The sequence below is a fragment of the Tiliqua scincoides genome, chromosome 4 (assembly GCF_035046505.1).
Source record: "Tiliqua scincoides isolate rTilSci1 chromosome 4, rTilSci1.hap2, whole genome shotgun sequence".
NCBI classification, from domain to species: Eukaryota; Metazoa; Chordata; class Lepidosauria; order Squamata; family Scincidae; genus Tiliqua; species Tiliqua scincoides.
The window spans coordinates 187,549,892-187,574,440 of record NC_089824.1 but is presented as its reverse complement, the minus strand read 5'-3'; the positions used below and the strand labels follow the sequence as shown (position 1 = coordinate 187,574,440).

The following is a 24,549-nucleotide window of genomic DNA, read 5'->3' as shown; positions in this document are numbered from 1 at the left end:
GGAGATGAACTGGGAGGGTAGGCAAAGCCCTACTGCTACCACTCTTGCTGGTACCCTTCAGTTGCTGATGCTAAGCAATCTACTCCAGATTCATCTCATACTGTGGCTCGATGCTTTGTTGTCCTTGAACAGCTTTTACCAGTGAATTAAACTTCTCAAGTTATCATGAAGTAAGCCTGTTTTCAAAAGCTGTAGCGCAAGCAGATGCTAGCAAATTGATGGGCTCATTTCAACCAAATGTCCTCACTGGCATAAAATCGAGAGTTTCTTCCTCTCTGAACTTTGCTGATGTTGACTTCCTGCTGTTGCATCTTGTTCAGTCTCCATCTGCAAGGTCAAAAACACCATGGCATATTGGATGAACCTTAGTCTGGGACCATGTAGGAGCCAAATGAGCCCTTCTGCCATGACAATCTGTGATGCAACGTATTTGTACAGGTTGTCATTTAATCATGGCTTGACTTTCTGTTCCTCAGCGTTACACAGATCCAGCTCCCTTCGCATTTTGCCACAAGCTGAGGGCTTTCAGAAGGACACACACTGATTGTGTACATTTTCTTGAACCATCTTTCATGGCTCAGCAAGCTTCTTAGTTATGTAGAGTCCAGGATTAGAAATGGCATTGCAGTCATGGTGTCAGCTTCTTCTTCAGAGAAGAAGTTGGAAAGGTCTATCCCCTCCCTCCCAATTTTTTTTGCAGTTTGTTCAGAATGGTGTACTGGCTAAAAGAAAATGGCTAAAAAGAAAAAAAAAATCAGTGTTGCAAATATAACATGTAGCCCCTCCCAGGAGAGCAATCAGCTACTGTTGACATCTTTAGCCTGCCATGCTGCATGTAATGCTTCTTACTCTTATTGCTGGGTCTGTATGTGCAACTGCAGAAATGGGCACTGGTTGCAGAATTCAGGACCCAGAGAAGACCAGACAGGCCTGTACGAGACCTATGACTGCTTGAGGAAGAGGTTGTATAAAGCTGCCATACTGAGGATATATAACATGGGGTTTGTTGCCCCCTTATAGTGGAATTAAAAAAAAGAAAAGAAAATCAGATGCAAATGTCCAGGGATGCCAATGACTGGGATGCATTTGACTGGGACACAATTGTCCAGGGAGCAAATACCCTAGTGCAGCATTTCTCAGACTGTGGGTCTGGACCCACAAGGTTGGTCATGAGCCAATTTCAGGCAGGTCACGTAGTACTTAGCCACCATTGAAAATACCAAGCTGAAAATACAGGGTACAGAGCTGCTGGGAGAGAGGCATAGCGCTTTGCCCTGAGTGGGGGGAGGGGAAGATGGGACACTGGAAAGGGGGAAGGGCTGTGTGTTTGAAGGAGGATCCAAGTCTGCATTCTGCTTTGACTTGGAATTCTTGAATTCCGAGCTATGCAAAATTAACAGCATGAGTGAACTGTGTAATGGGACTTTTGGCTGATTGTGGCTTGCGTTGGAAGCCTAAGCTGATGATGTCACTTCAACCATGACATCACTTTCAGGTTAATGTTACCTGGAAGTCCCGACATCTGTGGTCCCAACAGATTGTCATTCTAAAAAGTGGATCCTGGTGCTTAAAAGTTTGAGAACCACTGCCCTCGTACCTTTCATGAAGTTTGCATTCCATCAGCATGGCTACGTGGTGGAAGATGGTGGAGATAGGATTGGGCTCTAAATCAATTTTAGAGTTAAATGGTTTGAAGGAGAGTTCAAATGCTGGGAGAACAGAATTGGAGAAAGGAGTGCAGCCTCTGCACATTGCTAAGAGTGAGCTCCTGCATCCAGACTCATCTGTCAACGATTGCAACATCTTGATGATTTGCTTGTGCACCTGTCATCACAGGTACAAATGCATCACAGAGCTATTATATCATCTTACGTCACCTTGAACATCATGCTTTTCAATGGGCACAGTCCACACATGCAACTGTGAGCCACAAAGCAACTCGACACAGATTGCCGTGCACACATGTGTGGATTAGTCCTTAGAATGTTCCTGGTAGAGATGTGATATTAACCAAACCTACATCTCCTCCCAGCAAATCTACCTTCATTTTGGAGGAGGAGTGAACTAAGGCAGAAGATCCCCACAAGGAAAAAAAATGGAGATATTGACTAATCGTCCTTGTCGATTTTATCTCTCTACCAGCATGCAGACTGCTACTTTGAAATGTGAGACTACAGATGGGTGCCTTTTTTGTCTTGCCCTAAGCCTGGCCTTGTTACACACCCTTGTGTGACGTTTTAAAAAGATGCCTGAAGAGCCTTTGAAGGACTTAATGCATTTAGTACTCAGTGTCTAAATTCAAGAGGCACTTATGTCTGCCTGCTAGGCATTGCCCTTTGACCTGGAAGCCTTTCCTTGTGGTAACTGGCTGTAGTTACTCAGTGATGAGACAAAAGTGTTTTGTGTACACATAGAGTTTCGCAGCAGCACACACAGATTTCTTGATCCCTACTGCTTTGGGTTGTAAATACATTTTTGTAATAGTTTCAGATTCCGACAGTGTGATATGTATCAAATGAAGCCTATAGCAGACTTGTTCATTTCTTATTCACAAAATAGCAGTTTGCTGCACTTAGGCTAACCACAGTGTTCTGATCTGAATCATTAACTCTTGGTCTCTGTTTCCATTGTTCTTCAGAGATAATCGGTTACCCACATGTTGTGTCCCCCTTAGCTTCCCCCCCCTTTAAATCTCAAGTATGTTTGAAGGCAGTGATTATCTTGTACTTTGCTGAATTAAAAGTATACCAGACTGACACTTTACTCGAGTCTGTGTGCAAGCAGACCTTCCCATATACACAGCAAAGCGATGACTGGTGCAACTTTTGAAGGCTGCAGTTCTAAACCAATTTACCTGGGATTAAATCCCATTCAATTTAATCTGTGGGGCTTGCTTCTGAGTAGGCATGCATAGGATTTCACTTGATGAATGGCAGAGGCTGTTTGATAGGACTTCAAAACACACAAAACAGTCCTGGGGCTGTGGATAACTGATGCTGCAGATTTTAATCCTGCTTTCAGATTGAACCCAAAGAAAAACCAGTTCCTCCTCCAACAATATTGTGTTATGGCTGTGATGGGTCCTTATTGACTTACTAATTTACCCATCAGTCACTTTTCTAAAATGAATCAAACCCATTTCTGCCCAGACCATATGTGTACACATTTGATCACTGTTGCATATATGCAATGTATGGGCAGAAATGGCTAAAGTAGCTTGCAAAAATAAAACCAGATTTTATTTTAAAAAGAGATTTTGAGATTTTGAGAAGACTTTAGGGAACATGGAGAGATACGTGAAAGAAGATTCTTCCTGAGATGCAGGGAGCCAGTGCAAATTAACTAAGATTGGAATACTATGTTCTCTGTGGCCTGGTTCAGATAGGAGATAATCTGCCAAATTCTGTATCTGTTTTTGCTTTCAGACGGACTTCAAGGACAATCCCCACATAGAGCACATTATAGTAATCTAATTTTTTTTTGTTAGGTGAACTATACATGCATCAATGTACAGCACTCTGTTTAAAAAAAAATTAAAAAACTAGAGATCCCATCTGATGCATGATAGGAGGGAGTAGTCTGAGGGATGACCAATGGCGCATTTGACTTGTACCACTGTAGTGCAGTTGGGTTCACAGGACCCATTGTAACTGCTCAAGATCAGGAGAGAGATCTTGGGGTGCTGGTGGACAGCTCGATGAAAGTGTCGACCCAATATGCAGCATCAGTGAAGAGGACTAATTCCATGCTTGGGATAATTAGGAAAGGCATGGAGAATAAGATAGCTGATATTGTAATGCCGTTGTACTATTTGATGGTAAGGCCACACCTGGAGTATTGTGTCCAGTTCTGGTCACCACATCTCAAAAAGGATATAGTGGAGATGGAAAAGGTGTAAAAGAGAGCAACCAAAATGATTACTGGGCTGGGGCTCTTTCCCTATGAGGAAAGGCTACAGCATTTGGGCCTCGTCAGTCTAGAAAAGAGGCACCTGAGGGGGGACATGTCTGACTTACAAAATCATGCAGGGGATGGACAGAGTGGATACAGAGATGTTCTTTTCCCTCTCACATAACACCAGAACCAGGGGACATCCATGAAAGTTGAGTGTTGGGTTAAGACAGACAGAAGAAAATATTTCTTTATCCAGTATGTAATTAGTTTGTGGAACTCTTTGCCACAGGAAGTAGTGATGGCATCTTGCCTGGATGCCTTGGACAAATTTCTGGAGGAGAAATTCATTACGGGTTACAAGTCATAGTAGATATATGCAAGCTCTTGGTTTTAGAGGCAGGGTGCCTCTGATTGGCAGATGCAGGGGAGGGCACCAGGACGCAGGTTGTGCCTGTTGCCTTGTGTGTTTCTTGGGGCATTTGGTGGGCCACTGTGAGATACAGGAAGCTGGACTAGATGGGCCTTTGGCCTGATCCAACGGGGCTCTTCTTATGTTCTTATGTCTGTCTTCTGGATGCATCAGGGAAAGCAGAAACATCTAGAGCAGTGGTTCTCAGATGTTTAGCACCAGGACCCACTTTTTAAGAACGAGGATCTGTCACGACCCACCAGAAGAGATCTTATGACTGGAAGTGACATCATCAAGCAGGAAAATTTTTAACAATCCTAGGCTGAAATCCTGCCCACACTTACCCAGGAGTAAGTCCCGTTTACAATCATTGTTAAAAGCATATACATTGTAGCCTGTTAAAAGTATAGAGCTGTAACATTTCCCCAGATGCAGTCACACACCAGGGTAGCATCAAGTCTAATATATTAAAACAAAATACTGAAATGAATGGGGACCCACCTGAAATGGGCTCGCGACCCACCTAGTAGGTCCCGACCCACAGTTTGAGCAACACTGATCTAGTCTCCCTTTTCTGATGTGTTAGGAATTTTATGATTCCTGCTGACTAACCAACTGTACCATCATTTATACACACTAATCAAGGAGTTTTTCTTCTGTAGGAAAGATACAATCTTCAGAGGCTAAACAGGCATATGCTGCTTTGAGGACACAATGTTGCAGCTGTGTTTATAAAGTCAGCCACTGGGAAAACCTCATTTGTTGTGATAAATGAATGCTGCACATTGGGAAGAGTATTAGCATACATTTACCTAGAGACCATTTTGAAGGCAGGCAATCAGCTCAGCAAATTGCAGCCTTTAACCTTGCGATGACAATTCATTATAAAAGGACTGGGTTTCTTTTTTAATAGAAAGATGGCTTTATTATTACAGAAGGGTTAAGGAGAAGGTCTCTTTTCGGTTAGTCAGATAATGACAGCTACAGAGGTAGGCTTTCAACCTGTAAAGTACAAATTTGTATCAAGTGTACAAATATGTTTCCATGATGTGAAAATAGCTTTTCAAGGCATATGGTAGGGCATTTGTGTTCAACTGAGTCACCATCCTTTGGTTTTGTTTTACGAGAGCGAAAGAGAGAGATGGTTAAAAAAAAAAAGCAGGCCTCATATTTGCAGTTAACAGTAGGTCCAAGGTCAGAAAAGACAGTTGCATTAAGGGCATCTTATGTAGCAATGTCATCCAAATAAAATCTTATCACTCCATTTCACTTCTTTGTTATCAGAGTCCTATGCAAGCAGCATACCATTTTGTCTTTACAACTGATTACCTGAATAGTTTTGGATGTTCCCCCAGACATTTGGGTTAATGAGTTTGCATTCTTTGTGCTTGTCACGAAAACCAAATGACTATTCAAAGAAAGCAGCACATTCATCAGATCTATGGGGTTGGAACAGGCAGATTAGAGGCATTTGTAGTCCAGTTCATAATATCCACTCAACTTTGCCAAAGCAGATGTTTAGCATTCAGCCTATGTTGCTGATTCATCTGTATAGTCTCCTCTTTGTTATTCATTATCCCGTCACTTCTTTATTCATTCTGTAGTGGTTCTCTTTGATTTTCTGTATGCCATTGATTGGTCTGCCCATAACACTAGATGCAAGAGGGGTAACAAATCACTAGCTGAACTGGCAAATACCAAATGGAAGAACAGCAAAGAGATTTAGCAAAGCAGCATATGGATCACACATTTGTAAACTTGCGACTCAAACACATTAGATGACAATTTCTATTCACAAGCATTAGTTCCAGCTCTAATCTCTGCTAACCCTGTGCAGCCTAAAACCTTTTCTTTCAGGCTTGATCCACATGACAGGCTGCATGGGTGGGCTCTTGAAACACGTGGTGTTGCGTGGTGGCCGTTTTGTGTGAACTGCTCTGTCACACTTGCTTCTGGTCATTTCAACCATGTGATTGCAAGCCACAAAAAGAAGATTGCCATGGCTTGGTTAAAAAATCCCTGGAACCTCAAAGGAATCTGCTCAAACAAGCTGCCTGCCATACCATCACGTAGTGATGCAACACCATCCACATAGTGGTGTTTCAAAACCAATTGCAACACCATCCACGTAGTGGGTTTTCAGGTGGTCAAAGTGCATGTACAAATCAGGCCTCAGAGAAGTCCCATTGGACTCTTTGTAGTTCTCCCATATTTGATTATTTCAGTTCACATTTGTTTGGAGGGGTTTTCTGTTTAAAAACAAACAAAACAAACTCATGCTGTTTTTTGCCTAAACTGGAGATTACTGGTGCTCAAGTCTTTATCCACCCAAGGTAAAACACTGCCTTTCTGTGCATGTGGGTACTGATCACATGGCTGTTGGAGAGTGGAAGGTGTAGAGCGTGAGTCTCAGGTTGATGTGACCCAGTCTTTTTTCAGACCCAGCCATGTGGCACCATCCCACATTGCTAGGAACAGATTGCTTTGCTGAAAAGAGTAGGATGTGCAGCAATTTGGGCATTTTAAAGACTGGAGGTTTGTCAACACAAATTACAACAAACATATAAGCATTCAAAATCTGTGTGTGCATATGTGAGGGGGAAAAACATGCACTGAAAAATAAATTCAGTGAAGAAAGCAACCAAACAGCCCGGCAAAGAAGTAACCTCTGGATCCTTGAAGGATACTGTCAAGCATTAAATAATAATATTATTATAATAGTGGTTGACCAGACTGATAGCATTTAAAATCTTAATGTTAAATGCTTTTGCTCTCACTTTCATCAGTAGCACTGTTGTTCTTTAAATACAAGCCAAAAGGGTGACAGTTTTTGGAGGGTGCTCGACAGGGACATATTAACCCATGGCTGGGCCCCTAGGCTTTCAGGTATTTCCGGTCCCCTCTGGCACTTTCATCCCACTACAGCTGACCCAAGTATGGTAGGACCTAGATTGCAGTACATAGCCCTATATCCATTTTGAGGATATATTCCTGATGAGTTCTGTTCTGAATTTTTGGAAATATTTTTATTGCACAAGTAGATAAAAAATGTTTTTGCCTTAGAAAAAAAAAAAATGATGGGTCCCTAGTCCCTGCAGGCCCCTAAGCTTCAGCTTAGTCAGTTGTATGAATAATACGGCCCTGGTGCTCCAGGTGGTGGAATTTTCAACAAGAATGGCTCAAGCAGCAACTGTTGCCCTGCAGATGCCTGATCTCGTATGATCTCGGAAGCTAAGCAGGGTCAGGCCTGGTTAGTACTTGGATGGGAGACCACTTGGGAATACTGGGTGCTGTAGGCTTATACCATAGTCTTTTGAGACTGAAGGTTGCCAACCATGGCTCAAGCCAGAAGAATGAAAGAGATGTATTAGACACAGGCAAAGTGAAGTCCTTAAGATTGAGGCCATCGGGTGTCAGGGTCTTTAGTTTGTCTACCAGGACATTTTTTCTTACTTCCCCTATCCCATGGTTAATGATGGGAAATATGGCTGGGTGCATTCTGGGGGCTCTGGCAATTGGAATTCAAATGTTAAGCTTGAGTTTCTTGTTATTACTGTGATTTCAGGAACATGCACACAAACGATAGTCTCATGAAATCTGTGGCTTGGTCACAGATGAAAGCCCCCCCGGGCTTTCATTTCAGTCATTACTCAGTGTTACAGATAAAGGCAGAAGCTGAAACATTCAAATGTCAAATGTTCTCTGTTTACTTAGTGACTTGCTTTTGCTACACATTGTTTATGCTACCCACAGGCCTACACACATTTTGTTGTCTTAAGAATCAGACTTATTCTTGGGTATATTTGGGGTGCTGAGTCCGAAAATGGCATTGGTTTTGCCCAATTGGCTCTAGTTTTGGGGGTACGGCATAGCCACTTTATCTGATGATTCAAGCAGCTTCCTTGTGAGGAAGCCATGGCATCAGCTTCCTCATGTGGAAGCTGCTTGAGTCAGCATGTAAGGTGGTTATTCCATAACCCCAAAACTAGAACCAACTGGTCAAAACCAATGCCATTTTTAGATTCAAAAATATCCCCCAAAATATCCTCATTCAAACATCCTTGGTAATTAAAAATCTGTCTCTCTCTCTCTCTGTGTGTGTATGTGTGTGTGTGTGTGTGTGTGTGTGTGTGTGTGTGTTTGCAGCCCTGTGTTACATATAAATCTCCCTGTGACTCCATGTTGTATTGCTGGATCAATTCTGAGGGCACAATCCTGCTCTTGACTTGGGCCGGCCCAGGAGGGTCTCAAACGTGCTTCAATAGCCGATGCAAGTGTCTGGAGTGGGCAGGGAGGAGGCGGGAGGGAGGCGTTCCTGGGCAGGGGGAGGGTGGGCGGTGGGTGGCTCCGGGGGTGGGTAGGTGGTGAGCGGGAAGCAGGGCTGGGATTCGACAGTTATGCCAGATTCCAACTCCCATTCCCAGGGAAAATGGAGCAGCTTCAAGCCGCTCCACTCTCCTCAGACTTGTGCCACCTCAAGAGATGGCGCAAGTCCGAGGAGACCCATAGGCGCCAGCGGTCCTTACCTGGAGGTAAGGGGAAATGTTTCCCCTTGCCTCTGGCTGAGCCACTTATGGCCACTATCCTGCACTGGATACAGCACAAGGCTCTTGGCTTGCCTGTTCCAGCGCAGGATAGGATTGTGCCCGTAGTTACATTTATATCTGTCTTTCTTCCATGGAACTCAAGGCAGAACTCAATACATGGGGTTTTCAGAGTCTCCCTTCCAGCACCAGATGTACTTAGCTTGCTCCGCTGCCTCAAAGCCCTGCACATGACATCTCAATCCTGAACAGGATTGGGCCGACATTCTCTTCCAAAGCAGTTCTGTTTACTTGGAACACAGTGCGGATCACAGCTTCAGCCGCACCCTTTCTGGAGGAGAATGAGGAACACAGGGCACTCTTCTGCACTTTGAGATTTCACCAAGTTTATGTCATGCCCACAGCTTCAACTGGCCAAGTCATGCCTCAGCCTCATGTGCCACGAACAGTCTGCAGGCAGATGGACTTGAATGCTGCGTAGTCATATTTTTCAGAGTAGCAGGTTTGCATCTTTCTTTTTTAAAAAGCTTTTAAAATGTTACTAATCTACCTCTGCCTGTAAAAGGGGGCTGACCACAAACACAGCTGTACAGGCCTTGGAGGAAAATAAAAACAGAAACGGGTCTGTCATGCTGTTGTTGCTGAGCTGATTCCAAAGAAGGCACAGAGCCCTTCCAGCTTCCTCACTTCATAATTGTCCACTGGAGCCAACACATTGGATAGGCCTCATTCTTGAATTTGGAATGCTGGAATGGATTCTGGCTCATATGGATTCATGTGCAGGTGTGGCAACTGACAGCGCGTGATAAATGACACATGGCAGCACCCATGCAATGCACTCCATGGCTTCACCACACACAAATGGACGCCACGGGTGAGTGCCTTTAACAGCTCATATGAGTCCCTCCACGGTGTTCATTTGCCAAAGCCTCTGCCAGGGCATTCCCATTTCCAAGGTCTGAAGCCATGAAACCAGGCGCTCTCTTTCCATGCTCTCATTGTTGAGCCTAAAAAGACCATCAAGCACTTTAAGAAGCCACCTGCTATTTTCAGATGGAAGAACCATATACTGTTTATGTTCCCTTTACATGCTGAAAAAGAAAGAACTTTTCAGGGCCGGATGTTCTGGTTAAGCAATGTGGCAGCTGTGCAGGAATAAGCAAATGACTCAGCTGCTGTCTGACGTTTCCATAACAAATTATTATCTACTGTCTCTCTTTGTTTTCTTTGCCTTATCTGCTGCTTGTGGGGCCTTTAAAAGTGTAGAAATGTGCCTTCCAGTATCTCCATTTTGTGCAAAGTCCTTTCACTGCACGTATCCAATCAGGGCAGGATGTGGCAATGGCAGACTCGGCTGTAAGGAGAGAATCAGAACATGTCATGCTCAAGACATGAGCCCTGCTGTAGTTCCTGTCTCTGGACTTTTGTGCATCAGTGGCAGCTCCAGTTTTTGGGGTGTCCTGGGGCAAAGGCCTTACAAGGACTCACAGTGGTGTATACCCCCTGTGCATTGGAAAGTGCAAGTAGTTACCCTCCCATGCTGCCTGGGAACCAAGCATCAGATGGACACAGGCCATTTCATCATGCCACTGGCTACAGCTCCTGGGGAAGCAGTGATGGGTATGTACAGTCTAAGATTAGTTGGTTGCTCATTATGAGGGCCAGGTAGGAATTTTTTCTGTTATCCAAATTGGTCGTAGATGGCAGTTAGTTCACCTACCCCAGACTGGTGAGGGAGGCAAGGTATATTCAGTAGGTTTCATGCATTAAAAATTGGTCATTGTGTTTAATACAGTAGCACAAGTTAAATTCAATTGCAATCTGGTGAGAGTGTGAGCGTAAATAGAATGCTAGATGCAGGGAGGTGGCAAGTATCCCTGAGATATCTGGTGGGCCACTGTGACATACAGGAAGCTGGAATAGATGGGTCCTGGGCCTGATCCAGCAGGGTTATTCATGTTCTTATATAGGAAGAGTTGTGCCCATCAAGGGGAGTTGCGGACTGTCCTCTTTCTTTCCCCAGCACTATTTTAAATTCCCAGAGGGTGGAACACCCTGGATTTGAAAAATAGTGCCAGGGGGAAAAGAGAATTCTGCTGTTGCTTCATCCAACCATGGTTTAGTAATCATCAGCACGGTACCTGGCTTGCTGGCTGGTGGGAGGTTGGGAGCAGAAACAGCAGCAGATGCTCAGTGCCCCAGAGGTTGGACAGGCATCAATGTGGGTCCTTCCATGGACCCTTGCACATGCCCCATCATGCCCCACCTCTGGAGCCAGCCCTGGTTTGCAAAATCTGCCTTTTGCTCAATAGTTGTTCTGCTATTTGTTATGCATGGCCCAGATGTTGTCCCCCAAGACTGTGTTTCTGAGAAGCAGATACTGCATTTTTCAGCAGTGTCCTCTTTGCTTTGTACTTGGGAAAATGCCATTCTTCCTTCACTTCTTCCAGTTCCACTTTTTTTTAATGTTTGATGAACCATGTAGCAATATGCCTCCTCCTGCACTTTCCTGTCTTTTCAAGAACCTTTATTTATTTATTTGAGTCTTTGTATCCCAGTTTTCTGTGCTCCTTCTAAGACGCTTAAGGCAGCGTGCAACCTCGAAGACTTGTACATAAAATAGCCTACCTTGTGAGTAGCAGACGAGCATCCCACCCCATCTATTATGTAGGAACAGCAAATCATGCTACAGCTTCAAAGGGCATTTTCACAGCAGAAACTCAGAAACAGATGGCACAATCCTAATGTGCTTCTGTGCCAGCTGTAAAGTGACTTGCGCCAGTGTAGCAGGAGTACCAGTGGGAAGGCCTGCACCATCCTGCTGGTGCCAGATCCAGTGGGAGCACCAGATGAAGCAAGTAAGCTCCTGCTGGACAGTGCAGGGGTGGGGGGGCAGAGACAGGGGCAGATTGGGGCCAAGAGGGGGGCAAGATCTGCAGCACCGGTGCACGCCATATCCTATTCCCCCTCCCAAGCTGATTTTGCCAACATGAAGCTGCTTGGAATCACGCCAGTGATTTTGCTGGTATGGGTCTGAGTAGACCCATAGCTGCAGCTGGGGTCCTTTTACCCCAAGGAGACCTGGCAGCAGCATCTTTTCCCACACTGGATACAGCGTGGGCTGTGCGGCCCACTGCATTAGTGCTGGTTAGGACTGGGCTGTGAGTTGTGAACCAGAACGACCTCAGCTGAAACCTCACTTCAGCCATGAATGCACTAGGTGGTCCTAAGACATCATCTCCCAACTGCTCATCTGAAATGTAGGGATACCAATATTAACTTACCTTATAGAGTTTTAAGGATGACCAAGCATATGGAAAGCTTTGAATACCCTAAGCATACAATGTTAAGTGTTATGGCAACAGTTGCTCCTTAAATCAGTCTGTAATAGGAATGTCAAGCCAATCTTGCCACCAATGTGCCCTTATCTTCTGAGTTATATCCTGTATTGACAGCATTCATCCAGGCACAAACTGTGTGCAAGAAGCTCAGAGTGTCCTGATGGCTTATTTGGGGGAGGAAAAGAAAATGATTGCAAAGGTTGCTGGGGGCACTTTTTCTGAAAGGACCCTATTGGGAAAGTGAGAGCTGTCCAACACTGAAGTCTCCTGAAAGACGGGAGACCACCTACTCATTTGTACTTTGGGAATATATTTTGGTAAAGATATGGTAAAGATTCCTGATCATGCCGTTCGGACTTAATACCTGTACGCTGAATGGATGACCCTTTCTGGATGACCAGTGGGGGGCACAGGGGAAAGGCTTCAGTGCTACTCTAGGGGATCATGCACATGAAGATGAGTCTGCGTGTCTATTTTTCACCATGGATGTCAGACTCCATACTTAGTTATTTCACCTTCCTTCACATACAGTACTTTACCTGTTTGCCAACATTCACCTCCATGTTTTAATATGTTGCCAATGATGCTCCTTTGATGGAATTGCCCCAGCCCCTCTATGATACCCCTCCTTCTTCACTCGCACTCCACATGGGGTGATACACTTGGACTTCAGCCTTTTTAATCCTTAAGCTATTCTTACATAGTCTTGTGATAGTTTGCAAGCTGACGTCTGCATCTCTGTGATGAATAAGGAAGTAGGAGCTGCAAATCAGGAACAGACTAGCCTTGTAAAGTCTTTAAAATAAAGCACTTTGAAAATTAGATGTGTATTTCCAGTGGTGTCCCATCCCACCAGATGTTTGGACTGGGGTTTTGGTGTTCTCACTAGGTCAAACTCTACCCAAGAGTTTAACAAATGGTGAGATATTGCCATATAGTATTTTATGTTCTTAGTAGTGCGACTTGTTGCTGTTATTCAACTGTGATCTTGTCTACACCTATACTGGCCAGATATTTCTTAAGGGCCTTGGGGATTGCACCTAGTGTATCAACGACAATAGGGGTGGTGGTTGTTCTCTTTCCCTAAAGGCGCTGCATTTCAATTTCCAGGACTTTATATTTTGTGATCTTTTCCAATTGTTTCTCCTCAATTCAATCATCTCCTGGAATGGCCAAATCAATAAGCATCACTCATTTCTTACCAACCACAGATATATCTGATGTGTTCCAATTTTTTTATCTGCCTGGATATTGAAGTCCCACAAGATTTTGACCTGCTCATTTTCTACTATATGTGCTGCCACAGTTTCTTTACTGATGTTATTCCATATTTCATGCACAAATTCCGGTGCAGCATAACAGTGACTTTCTTTCTTTCTTTCTTTCTTTCTTTCTTTCTTTCTTTCTTTCTTTCTTTCTTTCTTTCTTCTTTCTTTCTTTCTTTCTTTCTACGTACGTACATACGTACGTACGCACGCACTCTGCCTTTCTCCCCAAAGGGCAACCAAGGTTTATTATTATTATTATTATTATTATTATTATTATTATTATTATTATTATTATTATTATTAATTGCAAGGAAAGCGCCCTACAGGTAGACCACAGCTGCGATACAAGGACATCTGCAAGAGGGATCTGAAGGCCTTAGGGATGGACCTCAACAAGTGGGAAACCCTGGCCTCTGAGCGGCCCGCTTGGAGGCAGGCTGTGCAGCATGGCCTTTCCCAGTTTGAAGAGACACTTGGCCAACAGTCTGAGGCTAAGAGGCAAAGAAGGAAGGCCCATAGCCAGGGAGACAGACCAGGGACAGACTGCACTTGCTCCCGGTGTGGAAGGGATTGTCACTCCCGGATTGGCCTTTTCAGCCACACTAGACGCTGTGCCAGAACCACCTTTCAGAGCGCGATACCATAGTCTTTCGAGACTGAAGGTTGCCAATATTATTATTATTATTATTGGTAGTAGTAGTAATCTCTGAACACACTTTAATCATTCATTTGAACTTACAGTGAAAGTCAGTGGTTCAAAAATAGGGCATCGCTCCCTTTCAGGCCTTGTTGTGGGTGTCACGATGGCCTTCTCCAGCATAAATTTCATTTTTGAATAAAATGAAATATCACAGTCAGGATCAATTATGTGAGCTTTACACATGTGAACATACAGAATAAGAGAATAGAAGTTAATATGGAACATTGATGGCATGATCCTGTAGCACCAAAGGCATTGTGGGGGGGGGGGGGAAGGGAAGTAGAATAATCAGGGTCCTCTCATTGTGCTTGGAGTCTGTTATACAGGGGATTAGTGTTGCAGATTACTCACTCCTGCTGAGCCCAGCTGTTGGCCACCAGATCAGAAATGTCCTGCCTTGGTACAGCCTCGGCACAGTGTGGGATTTTTTGCTCCAAAAGAGTGACTTGCAGTGGGAGTTGCTCTCTAGGGCTGCTGATGATCAAGGAGCTCCTATAGTCTCCCCAGTTTCTTTTTCTTTGCTTTGCTTAGCTTGCAGTGCTTTTGAGGTAAAGTCACTTCACGCGTTCAGGTGTGCTTGCAGTCATGAAATGTCCAGCATAGAGAAACGGTGGCACGCACATGCATGTAGTCAAAGATCTGAGTGTGAGTCCAGTGGGATTTAGGATTGATTTATATGGACTGCTGCGGGCACAGCAAAAGCCCTTCCCCAGATAAACTTTCCATGCCCTCTCTTCAATGCACTTACCACATGCACTGACTCACACATTTCAATAGGTACACCAAGTTGTCACCTGTACTACAGGCATGTTGATTTTACATGCAAATAGACCAGTGCACAGGCTTTGGAAGACGTCTTGATTGCTCATGGGAAAGAGCACAGTCCATGGGTTTTGGTTCTGTGGCTTTCCAGCCCTGCTGCGTGTGCGCAAGGACCACCTTCTACAGATTCCGCTTTGGCAAGGACCATCAGAGATGGCAGCTGTGCACAGGAGCAGATGGCTTGCCCCACACAGTTGGGGCTTGGCACTGCACCTTCTTTCCCTCTAAGAAGGGCCAGGCAGCTGCACAGCCACAGCAAGCGCCCTTCTGCTGGGCCTGGGCCAGGCAGGGCAGTGCTGCAGGAGGGCCAAGCAAGCAGCACCTGCCCACCACCTGCAGTGCCACTAGCTGGGCACGACTAGACGACTGGTGCTCAGGAGGAAGCGCACCTGCAGACACGCTGAAGGCGCATGTAGTGCAGCGGCGCTGACGGTGGGAACAGAGCGGCTCAGCCGTGTCACGTCCGCTGCAGGGACGGCTCGGGCTTCCGTCGGGGCTGCTGCCCCGCGTGGTGTTCTCGCTCGAGGAAGTCCCCGCTCCGTCTGGGCCACTTCCGTGCAAAGCGGGAGCAGATCCCCGGCCCGGCGTTGCCACCGTCCCCCTCCTCCGCCTGGACGGGACCGGGAGACGCCGGGGACCGCTGCGAGCCCAGGTGAGGCTGGCGCGCCCACCCCCACGCCCCCTTGCCAGCCTTGGGATGCTGGGCGCGGGGCTGCGCTGGGGAGGGCAGGGCAGGGGGCGCCTCCTCCACCACCTCTCGCTGCAGGACAGGGTGGGGGGGGCCTCAGCCTTGGGTTCACCCTGGGCAGAGCGCCCCCCCCCTTGGAGTCTGCCCAGCCAGGTCTGGAGAGCGCAGCTTTTGGCTCTCAGGGCTTGATGGTCCCCCGAAGGGGTTGGAGCTTTGGGTGCTCTCCTGCTGGGGGGCTCCAGGGCTCAGTGGCCTCCTCAGGCTGCCAGCCCACCCATAGGAGCCCGTCGCCCAGGCTCCGTTGGATTGTCAGATGATGCCCCAGAGCTGACAGCCTGGGTCCCTGCTGGAGGGGGTGAAGGAGCAGCTGGGAATTGGGGCGTTTGCCTGGGGGATGTGAGACCCTGGAAGAGTCCAGGGCGAGGAGGAGGAAGGGCCTCCTAACACAGCCCTCCAGAAGGGGGCACCAGATCCCTCCATAACCTCTTCACGTCTTAGCCTCTCAGCATGGAAGTGTCACCACGTGCCACCAGGGTGACCTTTCCCCCTCTGCCCCGCATTCTCCACTGCTGCCCTGCAGTTATCGTCATCTGCTGCCCTGCAGTGAGCGTTTTCTCCTCTTGCTGGCTGGGCAAGAAGGGGAAGCAAGAAGGGGAAGCAGCACATATGGAGTGTGCCAATGGAAAAGCCCAACCTCAAACCCCAGAGAGCCTCTGGCTGTCAGCCTATGTCAACCAGACTGGTCTAGATGGGCAAGTGGTCTGACTCGATATTCAGCTGCTTCCTGTGTACTTTAGCCAAATGTTGCTTTTCTGCAGATAGGAATCTGACTGTTGCACCTGTGCTTGGGAGAAGAGAGCAGCTATTTTTTTTTTCTCCAAAGGAGGCCAGTACATAGAGTCCAAGGAGCCTAAATGGAGCCATTGGAAAAATGGAGATAAATATGCCACTGCACCCCCTTGGTCAGCTTTACCCTATTCTCTGTGGTTGGTTCACATCATGGTCACTTGCCACTCGGTGCTTGGCTCCTCAGCTCTCCGCTGCCTGTCAGCCCAAACCTGCAGGCCCATCAGGGTCATTCTCAGCGTATCTGCTGGAGACCCTTAAAGGAAATCTGCACTCCTTCCTCACCCACAGCTTTATTTTTCTTATATTCAATATGAGGACCACATTCCTCCCTGATGATTCCTTGCTTCTGCCCTGCCATTTAGCCCTTCGTTCACTTCACTTACATTCCTGGTATTTTATGTACCCAGGTTTCCAACGGTAACAAAGGAGGAGAATCTGAAGTTGTAATCTAGATAAATAAACACAAAACCAGGCTTTAGCGAAGAGGGTTAAGTGTGTAATGGGATCACTGATGAGTAGCTCAGGCCAGTAAAGAGGATAGCAGAGCTCTGATCGCTGAGATCTCCTGGGTTTGTTTACTGATTTGTGGTAACTTTGCAAAGATGGGCCAGTTCCCATCTCTCTCCCTGTAATAGCACAGGTCTGGAGCCAAGAGGCTGCGTGAGCTTGTGCAGTTACCATGTGGTGGCTGCTATGCTGTGCTGATGGATTTGGATAATGTGGAGTTGAGTCACCAAATAGAGATTAGAAAGGATCTGATGTTAAGAAGGATGAAAGCAGTGCTTACACTGACACTATGGAGAGGTGATGACACCAGGGCTAAAACCTCTCATCTGGACACCCATGTCATCGGCAGCATGTAGATGCCATTGCACTGAATAAGGGTTTTCTCTGAATTTGTCCAGGGGTATTCAGTGTTCTACCCCCTCCAACTCCGCTCTTACCTGCATTTCCATTGTAATTTTTGGTCCCCTGCCCAACAATTATTTTAAGAAAATATTTTTTAGAAAAATGTATTATGTATTGGCAACCTTCAGTCTCGAAAGACTATGGTATCGCGCTCTGAAAGGTGGTTCTGGCACAGCGTCCAGTGTGGCTGAAAAGGCCAATCCGGGAGTGACAATCCCTTCCACACCGGGAGCAAGTGCAGTCTGTCCCTGGTCTGTCTCCCTGGCTATGGGCCTTCCTTCTTTGCCTCTTAGCCTCAGACTGTTGGCCAAGTGTCTCTTCAAACTGGGAAAGGCCATGCTGCACAGCCTGCCTCCAAGCAGGACGCTCAGAGGCCAGGGTTTCCCACTTGTTGAGGTTCATCCCTAAGGCCTTCAGATCCCTCTTGCAGATGTCCTTGTATTGCATCTGTGGTCTACCTGTAGGGCGCTTTCCTTGCACGAGTTCTCCATAGAGGAGATCCTTTGGGATCAGGCCATCATCCATTCTCACGACATGACCAAGCCAACGCAGGTGTCTCTGTTTCAGCAGTGAATACATGCTAGGCATTCCAGCACGTTCCAGGACTGTGTTGTTTGGAACTTTGTCCTGCCAGGTGATGCCAAGGATGCGTCGGAGGCAGCGCATGTGGAAAGCGCTCAGTTTCCTCTCCTGTTGTGAGCGAAGAGTCCATGTGAACAAGCATATGCTTACTGTGCTTGTAATTGACTACTTGGCTTTAAAACAATCTCAGTTGGTCTGTAGTCAGGCGTGTGTAGTCAGGCGTGTGTCAGAGGCTTGTTGTAAGCGTAGAGAGCGGCAAGGTGTGCTTTGCTTTGTCTTGTTGGATGTGGATCCCCCCTTCTGTTTTGTTTTGACTAAAGATAGAGAACCATGAGCTATGCCAAGAGGAGCTTCTTCTTAGGACCATTTCACCCCTCTGATTTTGAGACTTCAACACTCACATTCTCATGTTCCCTGTAGGTTTTATTTTCCATGCTGGTGTATTCATGTAAAAAAATTTTTATTTATTTAAAATACAGTATTTGAATACAGGTCGGAGTACAGTATTTGCATAGTTGGAATCCCTAGTGTAGTAGTTCCTTCCCAACCAGCTCAAGACAGAGCAGCAGTCAGTTTCAGGTGGTCAGTTTGTTCTGCCCAGATGTTTTCATGATTCAGCCACTTGCTATAGTCATGTGGGAAGATGCCATGAAGATGCCATTCTGCTAGGAATGGTGTAATTGGAGACTATAGAGGCCAGCAACTTGTTTGAAAATGAAAGATGACATTATCAAGTGCCCCAAACCTGTGTCAGTTATGCTGAGATACTAGTGCACATGTTCATTAAATATGTAACTTTTCTTGCCCCTCCCTTTTGTTTCCTCACATTTATGCCTTTTCTGATATATGGCCGAATGCTTTTTCTGGGTGGGCCTCTTACACAAATGTGTCTAGCGTGCATACAAACACAGGAAGGGCCTTGGTACACACAGGTTCAGTCTGTAGCACCTTGGGTTGTAGGAACTTCAAAAAAGGCAGCATGTGCAGTGCTTGTCGGAACCTCAGGAAAGAGAGTATATGCAGTGCTTATACATACAGACAGGCAGTGTGAGACAGACATAGGTAGCTAGAGGGGGTGCAAAGCACTAAGTTTTGCAGGGAGCCTCACCACAATGTGCAAGTTGCCCCTCCTCTTCAGGGCCCTATGTTTGCCTCCATTTTGCTCTCACCTCATGGAATTGCTCTAAAGGGGAAGGGGAGGGGCTGCTTGCATGCTGCGGTGAAGCTCCCTGCAAAACTTAGTGTTTTGTACCCCCTCTAGCTATGCTACTGGACAGGTACATACACCACCTAATTCACAACCCTTCTTGGTTAAGTTGGAGCCCGTTTGCTAAGAAGAGTGAAAAATGGGAAACTTGTCCTAAAGTCTGTGCCTAGAGGGGTTATCAGCCTCCAGGAGGTTTATCCAGGCAGATTTCCAAGCATTGTAAAGAGGTGTTAGATCTTCTGAGAGTCAGCTGATTGTATCCCATCATGTGAACTGCACCTAGGCCCTGCCACAGGACCTCCAGGCTGTGAACAGTAAATATTTTGGGGGGAGGGGAAGCTTGCTCTTCTGCTTCTTCCTCCCCGCCCAAGTCTCCATAGTTTGGAACCTCTTGAATGATTCCTTGGATGAACAAAGATGGAGCGGCTACTGGGACCCATTCAGCTTCTTATTTGGGAAATTCTACTGGACTGTAATCAGAATCTCTAAAATTCTCTTTCCCTTTCCTTATTCTTGGACAGTTCATCTCCTCTTTCCCTAGCCGACTGTTCTTCTACTTAGATACCATTGCCTGTAGTTTCAAGCTTGTTGGGAGCCTTCAATGATGTATTGCTAAGCAACAGGCTTGCTTCCTGCCCCATTGTCTGTAGATCACCATGCCAACATGTGATCCTTTCATTATTTGATCCTTTCAGGGATGAATTTAGGCCTTATTTAGAATAAAGGGGCTGGATTTTTTTTGCTTAGGAATGAGGTGTGCCTTGCCTCCACCTGGGCTCTGAGGGGCATCTCTGTCTCTGTGCCATTTATTGATGACTTGGTGGCTCCAACAGCTGCTTTGCAGCCGCTGCAGCCACATTTGATCCCTTATGACAAAACTACTTTTATTTTTAAACTGGGAAACAGCTCCTTCTTTGGTTTTATCCCACACCCCACTGAGCTCAAAAATAGTGGAAATGGAAAAGGTGCAAAAGAGAGCGACTAAGATTATTACTGGGCTGGGGCACCTTCCTTATGAGGAAAGGCTATGGTGCTTGGGCCTCTTCAGCCTAGAAAAGAGGCGCCTGAGGGGGGACATGATTGAGACATACAAAATTATGCAGGGGAAGGATAAAGTGGATAGAGAGATGCTCTTTATACTCTCACATAACACCAGAACCAGGGGACATCCACTAAAATTGAGTGTTGGGAGGGTTAGGACAGACAAAAGAAAATATTTCTTTCCTCAGCGTGTGGTTGGTCTGTGGAACTCCTTGCCACAGGATGTGTGATGGCTTCTGGCCTGGATGCCTTTAAAAGGGGATTGGACAAGTTTCTGGAGGAAAAAGCCGTTATGGGTTACAAGCCATGATGTGTATGTGCAACCTCCTGATTTTTGAAATGGGCTATGTCAGAATGCCAGTGCAAGGGAGGGCACCAGGATGCAGGTTTCTTGTTATCAGGTGTCCTCCTTGAGGCATTTGATGGGCTGCTTTGAGATACAGGAAGCTGGACTAGATGGGCCTATGGCCTGATCCAGTGGGGCTGTTCTTATGTTCTTATGATCATACAACTCTTTTCTCCACTGCCAACTTTCTCTTTTGTGACAGTTCTAACATTGCCCCAAGCAACCTGCCCCTAAAATTCCAGGGTTTCCTACTATATCACACCAGTAGGCTCGAGGGTTGCTGCAAGGATGAGGACAGTAGACCCTGCAGTGTTTTCAGTCAGGCTCGATTTAGGGAAGGTCACACACAGTGAGGCGGATTGTGAAAATGTATAGCCCAGAACAGTGTTTCTCAAACTGTGGGTTGGGACCAACTAGATGGGTTGTGAGCCAATTTAAGGTGGGTCCCCACTCATTTCAATATTTTATTTTTAATATTTTAGACTTGATGCTACTGTGGTATGTGACTACATTTAGGGAAATGTTACAGATCTGTCCTTTTAACAGGCTACTCTGTATGTGCTTTTAACAATGATAATAAATGGGACTTACTCCTAGGTAAGTGTGGATAAGATTGCAGCCTAGAATTGTCAAAAATTTCCTGTGTGGTGATGTAACTTCCAGTCAGGACATCACTTCTGTTGGATCCTGACAGAGTTTCATTCTAAAAAGTGGGTCCTGGTGCTAAAAACTTGAGAACCACTGACCTAGAACAGTGGTTCTCAAACTTTTTAGCAGTGGAACCCACTTTTTAGAATGACAATCTGTCTGGACCCACTGGAACTGATGTCATTAACCTGGAAGTGATATTGTGGCTGGAAATGACATAATCAAGCAGGAAAATTTTCAACACCTCCCCATATGACAAAATCAAATCAAATTAAGTAAGTAAATTAAAATTAAACTTACAATAAGTTTAAAAATTTATTTAAAATAAAGAAGAATCTTCCTAACCCTCCCAAGCAGTTGATGATCTGTTTAAAAAAAATTCCCCAAAGACCCCAAAGGCTGCAATCCTATCCACACTTACCTAGGAATAAGCTCCATTGGCTATCATTGTTTAAAGCATATACACAGTAACCTGTTAAAAGTACAGATCTGTAACATTTCCCCAAATGCAGTCACATACCATGGTAGCATCGAGTAATATATTAAAAATAAAATACACATTGAAATGAATGGGAATGCACCTGAAATTGGCTGGTGACAGTTTGAGAAACATTGGCCTAGAAGCTGCAAGGAGAAAGGGCACCAGGGTCTATGGAAGTAGAACTTACAGCCCAATCCTATGTATGTTTACTCAGAAGTAAGTCTACTGTGTTCAATAGGACTTACTCCCAGGTACTTGGGCATAGGATTGCAGCCTGAGGAAGGCATTTGGTGATTGGGCAGGAATGGACAACAGAGCTAGGCTCATAGTTATCTGATTGTTGGAATTCTTGAATTTCCTTCTGTGAGCTAAGTATGACTCAGCAGAAGTCTCTGCCCTTTCATTTTTGTTTTAATACATATCTGTCTTGGAGCTCATGTCTTTCCTGGGATTTTATTTTTATTCTCTTTGCTGCATGAGGAGTGAGTAAGGAAGGCCTGGCCATTTTCTGTTGGTTATATGCCCATCTGAAGGCTTCCTAATGCTGATTTTTCTCTGAAGCATATCCCTTGACATAGGATTTGTGTGAGTCATGCACTCATAAAATCTGAACAGAGTTGTCACATATGATCAGCACTGAGCGCGGAGCAGTAACAGAGGAGAGCTTTCAGACTCACATTCACAATGTGCTGTGGACGCATTAAGGGATGGCACATACTCTCCATCCATTTTTGTGTGCTCTGCCATTCTAAGATCATTTGCAAAATCAGAACCATGCTTTTTGTTCAGCCAAGCATACTATAGCAGGAAAGAAGGAAGCCTCAGCATCGCTCTCCCTCTCACCATTCAGGAAGCAGGACTCTGACAAGTGCACTGAGCCATACATCCCTAGAAAGAGCTGTAACTCAGTGGATGAGCACATGCTTTGCATGTATAGCGCAATGGCCCAGCATGTCCAGCTGAAGGATCTCCTCTAGTTGGACCAGGAAAAGTTTCTGCCCAACATCTTGGATAGCTGCTACCTGTCAGAGTACGCACTGCTGGGCAAGATGTGCCTGTGTATTGCAGAGATGTTCCTGACTTAGAGCACACCTGGGTGGTGGTATGCCTTTGGTGGCATTCTGGAAGAATTGCTTCCAGAGTGCTGTGATTTATTTATTTTATTTTTGCCTTCCTCCAAAGAGCTCAGGGTGGTTTACACAGCTGCTCCCCTCCTTTTGTCCTCACAACAACCCTGTGAGGTAGGTGAGGCTGAGAGAAAGTGACTGGCCCAAAGTCACCTAGGAAGCTTCATGGCTGAGGGGGGATTTGAACCTGGATCTTCCAGGTCTAAGTCTACCTCCCAAACCACTACACCACCCTGGCTCTGAGCAAAGGGCAGGCAGGGGGGTCCTTCCAGAATGACAAACTACACAGTGACAATGTGGTAAGGGCTAGAGACTTGGGCAGTGCGGGCAGCACCCTGCTGGAGTGTCACACCCCCTTAGCGACACTACTGCTGCAATGCAGATTCATTGGTTCAGTTTGATTAGATCATGTGTTGCATCTCTGTTATCTAGGTGTTGACCTTAGTCCCGACGTACACCTTGCTACTGTAGCTCTACCCATGAATGTATGTATAGTATAGCCACACAGCTGACCAGACAGAATCTCAGATCACATTAAGGCTGTGATCCTATACATGCTTATATGGAAGGCAGCCTTCTTGGACATCAGAGTACTTCCTTCTGAATCAACATGCATAAGCTCAGTCTGCATATCATAAAGTCTTAAAGTCTCCTCCTTTCTTTGGGGCTGCATTACCTCCATGTTGCTTCACAGAGCGAGTCCTGAATCTGTCTCGTCAAGTTTATCATTTCCCAATCTGTGCAGTACCCAAGTGGGAGCAAGAGTAGAAGCTTGGCTTACAGGGACCAGTGCCAAACTCTTGCTAGCCTGTCCAGGGGCATTTGGGGTCTGGGTGTTTCCTTGATGGGCAAGGGAGAAGCATGGAGCTTGTGGGTTGTTAATTCAGTTATAGAAGTTACTGGCCAGGGCAGGGTTCAATTGGAAGACTATTCTCTTTCAAAAGCTTCTATTCTCTGTTGATTGCTTCTGTGTTTACAGAGAAGTTTTTATGTCACTTGCATAACAGCCTCACATTCTGATTTATTCTTCCTTGTGCGTGTAGGTTAGTGAGGCCAGGGGAAGGGAATGGACAAAGGATAGAAGGGCTGCTTCAAAGGGCTGCTTCAAAGGACACACATGGCTTGTATTCAGCAGTCCACTTCAAGCCAGACTTTCTTCTGCTTACACCAGGGAAATTGCATCAGTTCTTGTGGCGTTACTCCAGACTGTTAATGCTTCATCCAAGATCTGGTTCAGAGCTGGCCTGCATCCCCTGCCAAGATTTGGGCTCTTGGCCTGAATGTGATGCTAATATTAATGTGCTGGGAGCTCAAAGCAAAAACAGGACCTTGACACATCATTTCTCTTCAGTATGTGTGTGGTTTTCACAAATGCTATTTGTTTGCTCCCAACCCCAGAGAGTCATTTCAAAACAAAATGAAAAACCCCACATCGCCAGGCTGAGATCCTGGCAAAGCCAGCAAGCTTGCCTGGACTTAGGACCCCTCCCAAGAGTGCTGCTGCATGCCAAAGAAGCTGACATTCCCCCCCCCCCCAGGTGACTTGACAGAAGGGGTTGGCAGGAGGATTCCCACTGTTTCTCTTCTTTTGCACCAAAATGCCTTAAGCCTTTTGGGTTAAGAGTTTCTTAAATCACAGGCTTCTGAGCTGGCACCATGGATGGGGTGTTAGAATTGGATATGGATGAGAGTC

General features: G+C 45.8%; 1 protein-coding gene and 1 pseudogene across 1 annotated transcript in view; both read left to right on the top strand.

The window, feature by feature from the left end:
* Nucleotides 1–24,549, top strand: part of NAV1 (neuron navigator 1) — a 326,783-nt gene that overhangs the window by 19,041 nt on the left and 283,193 nt on the right. The window lies entirely within an intron of this gene.
* LOC136650103 (5S ribosomal RNA) lies at nt 7,483–7,602 on the top strand (annotated as a pseudogene).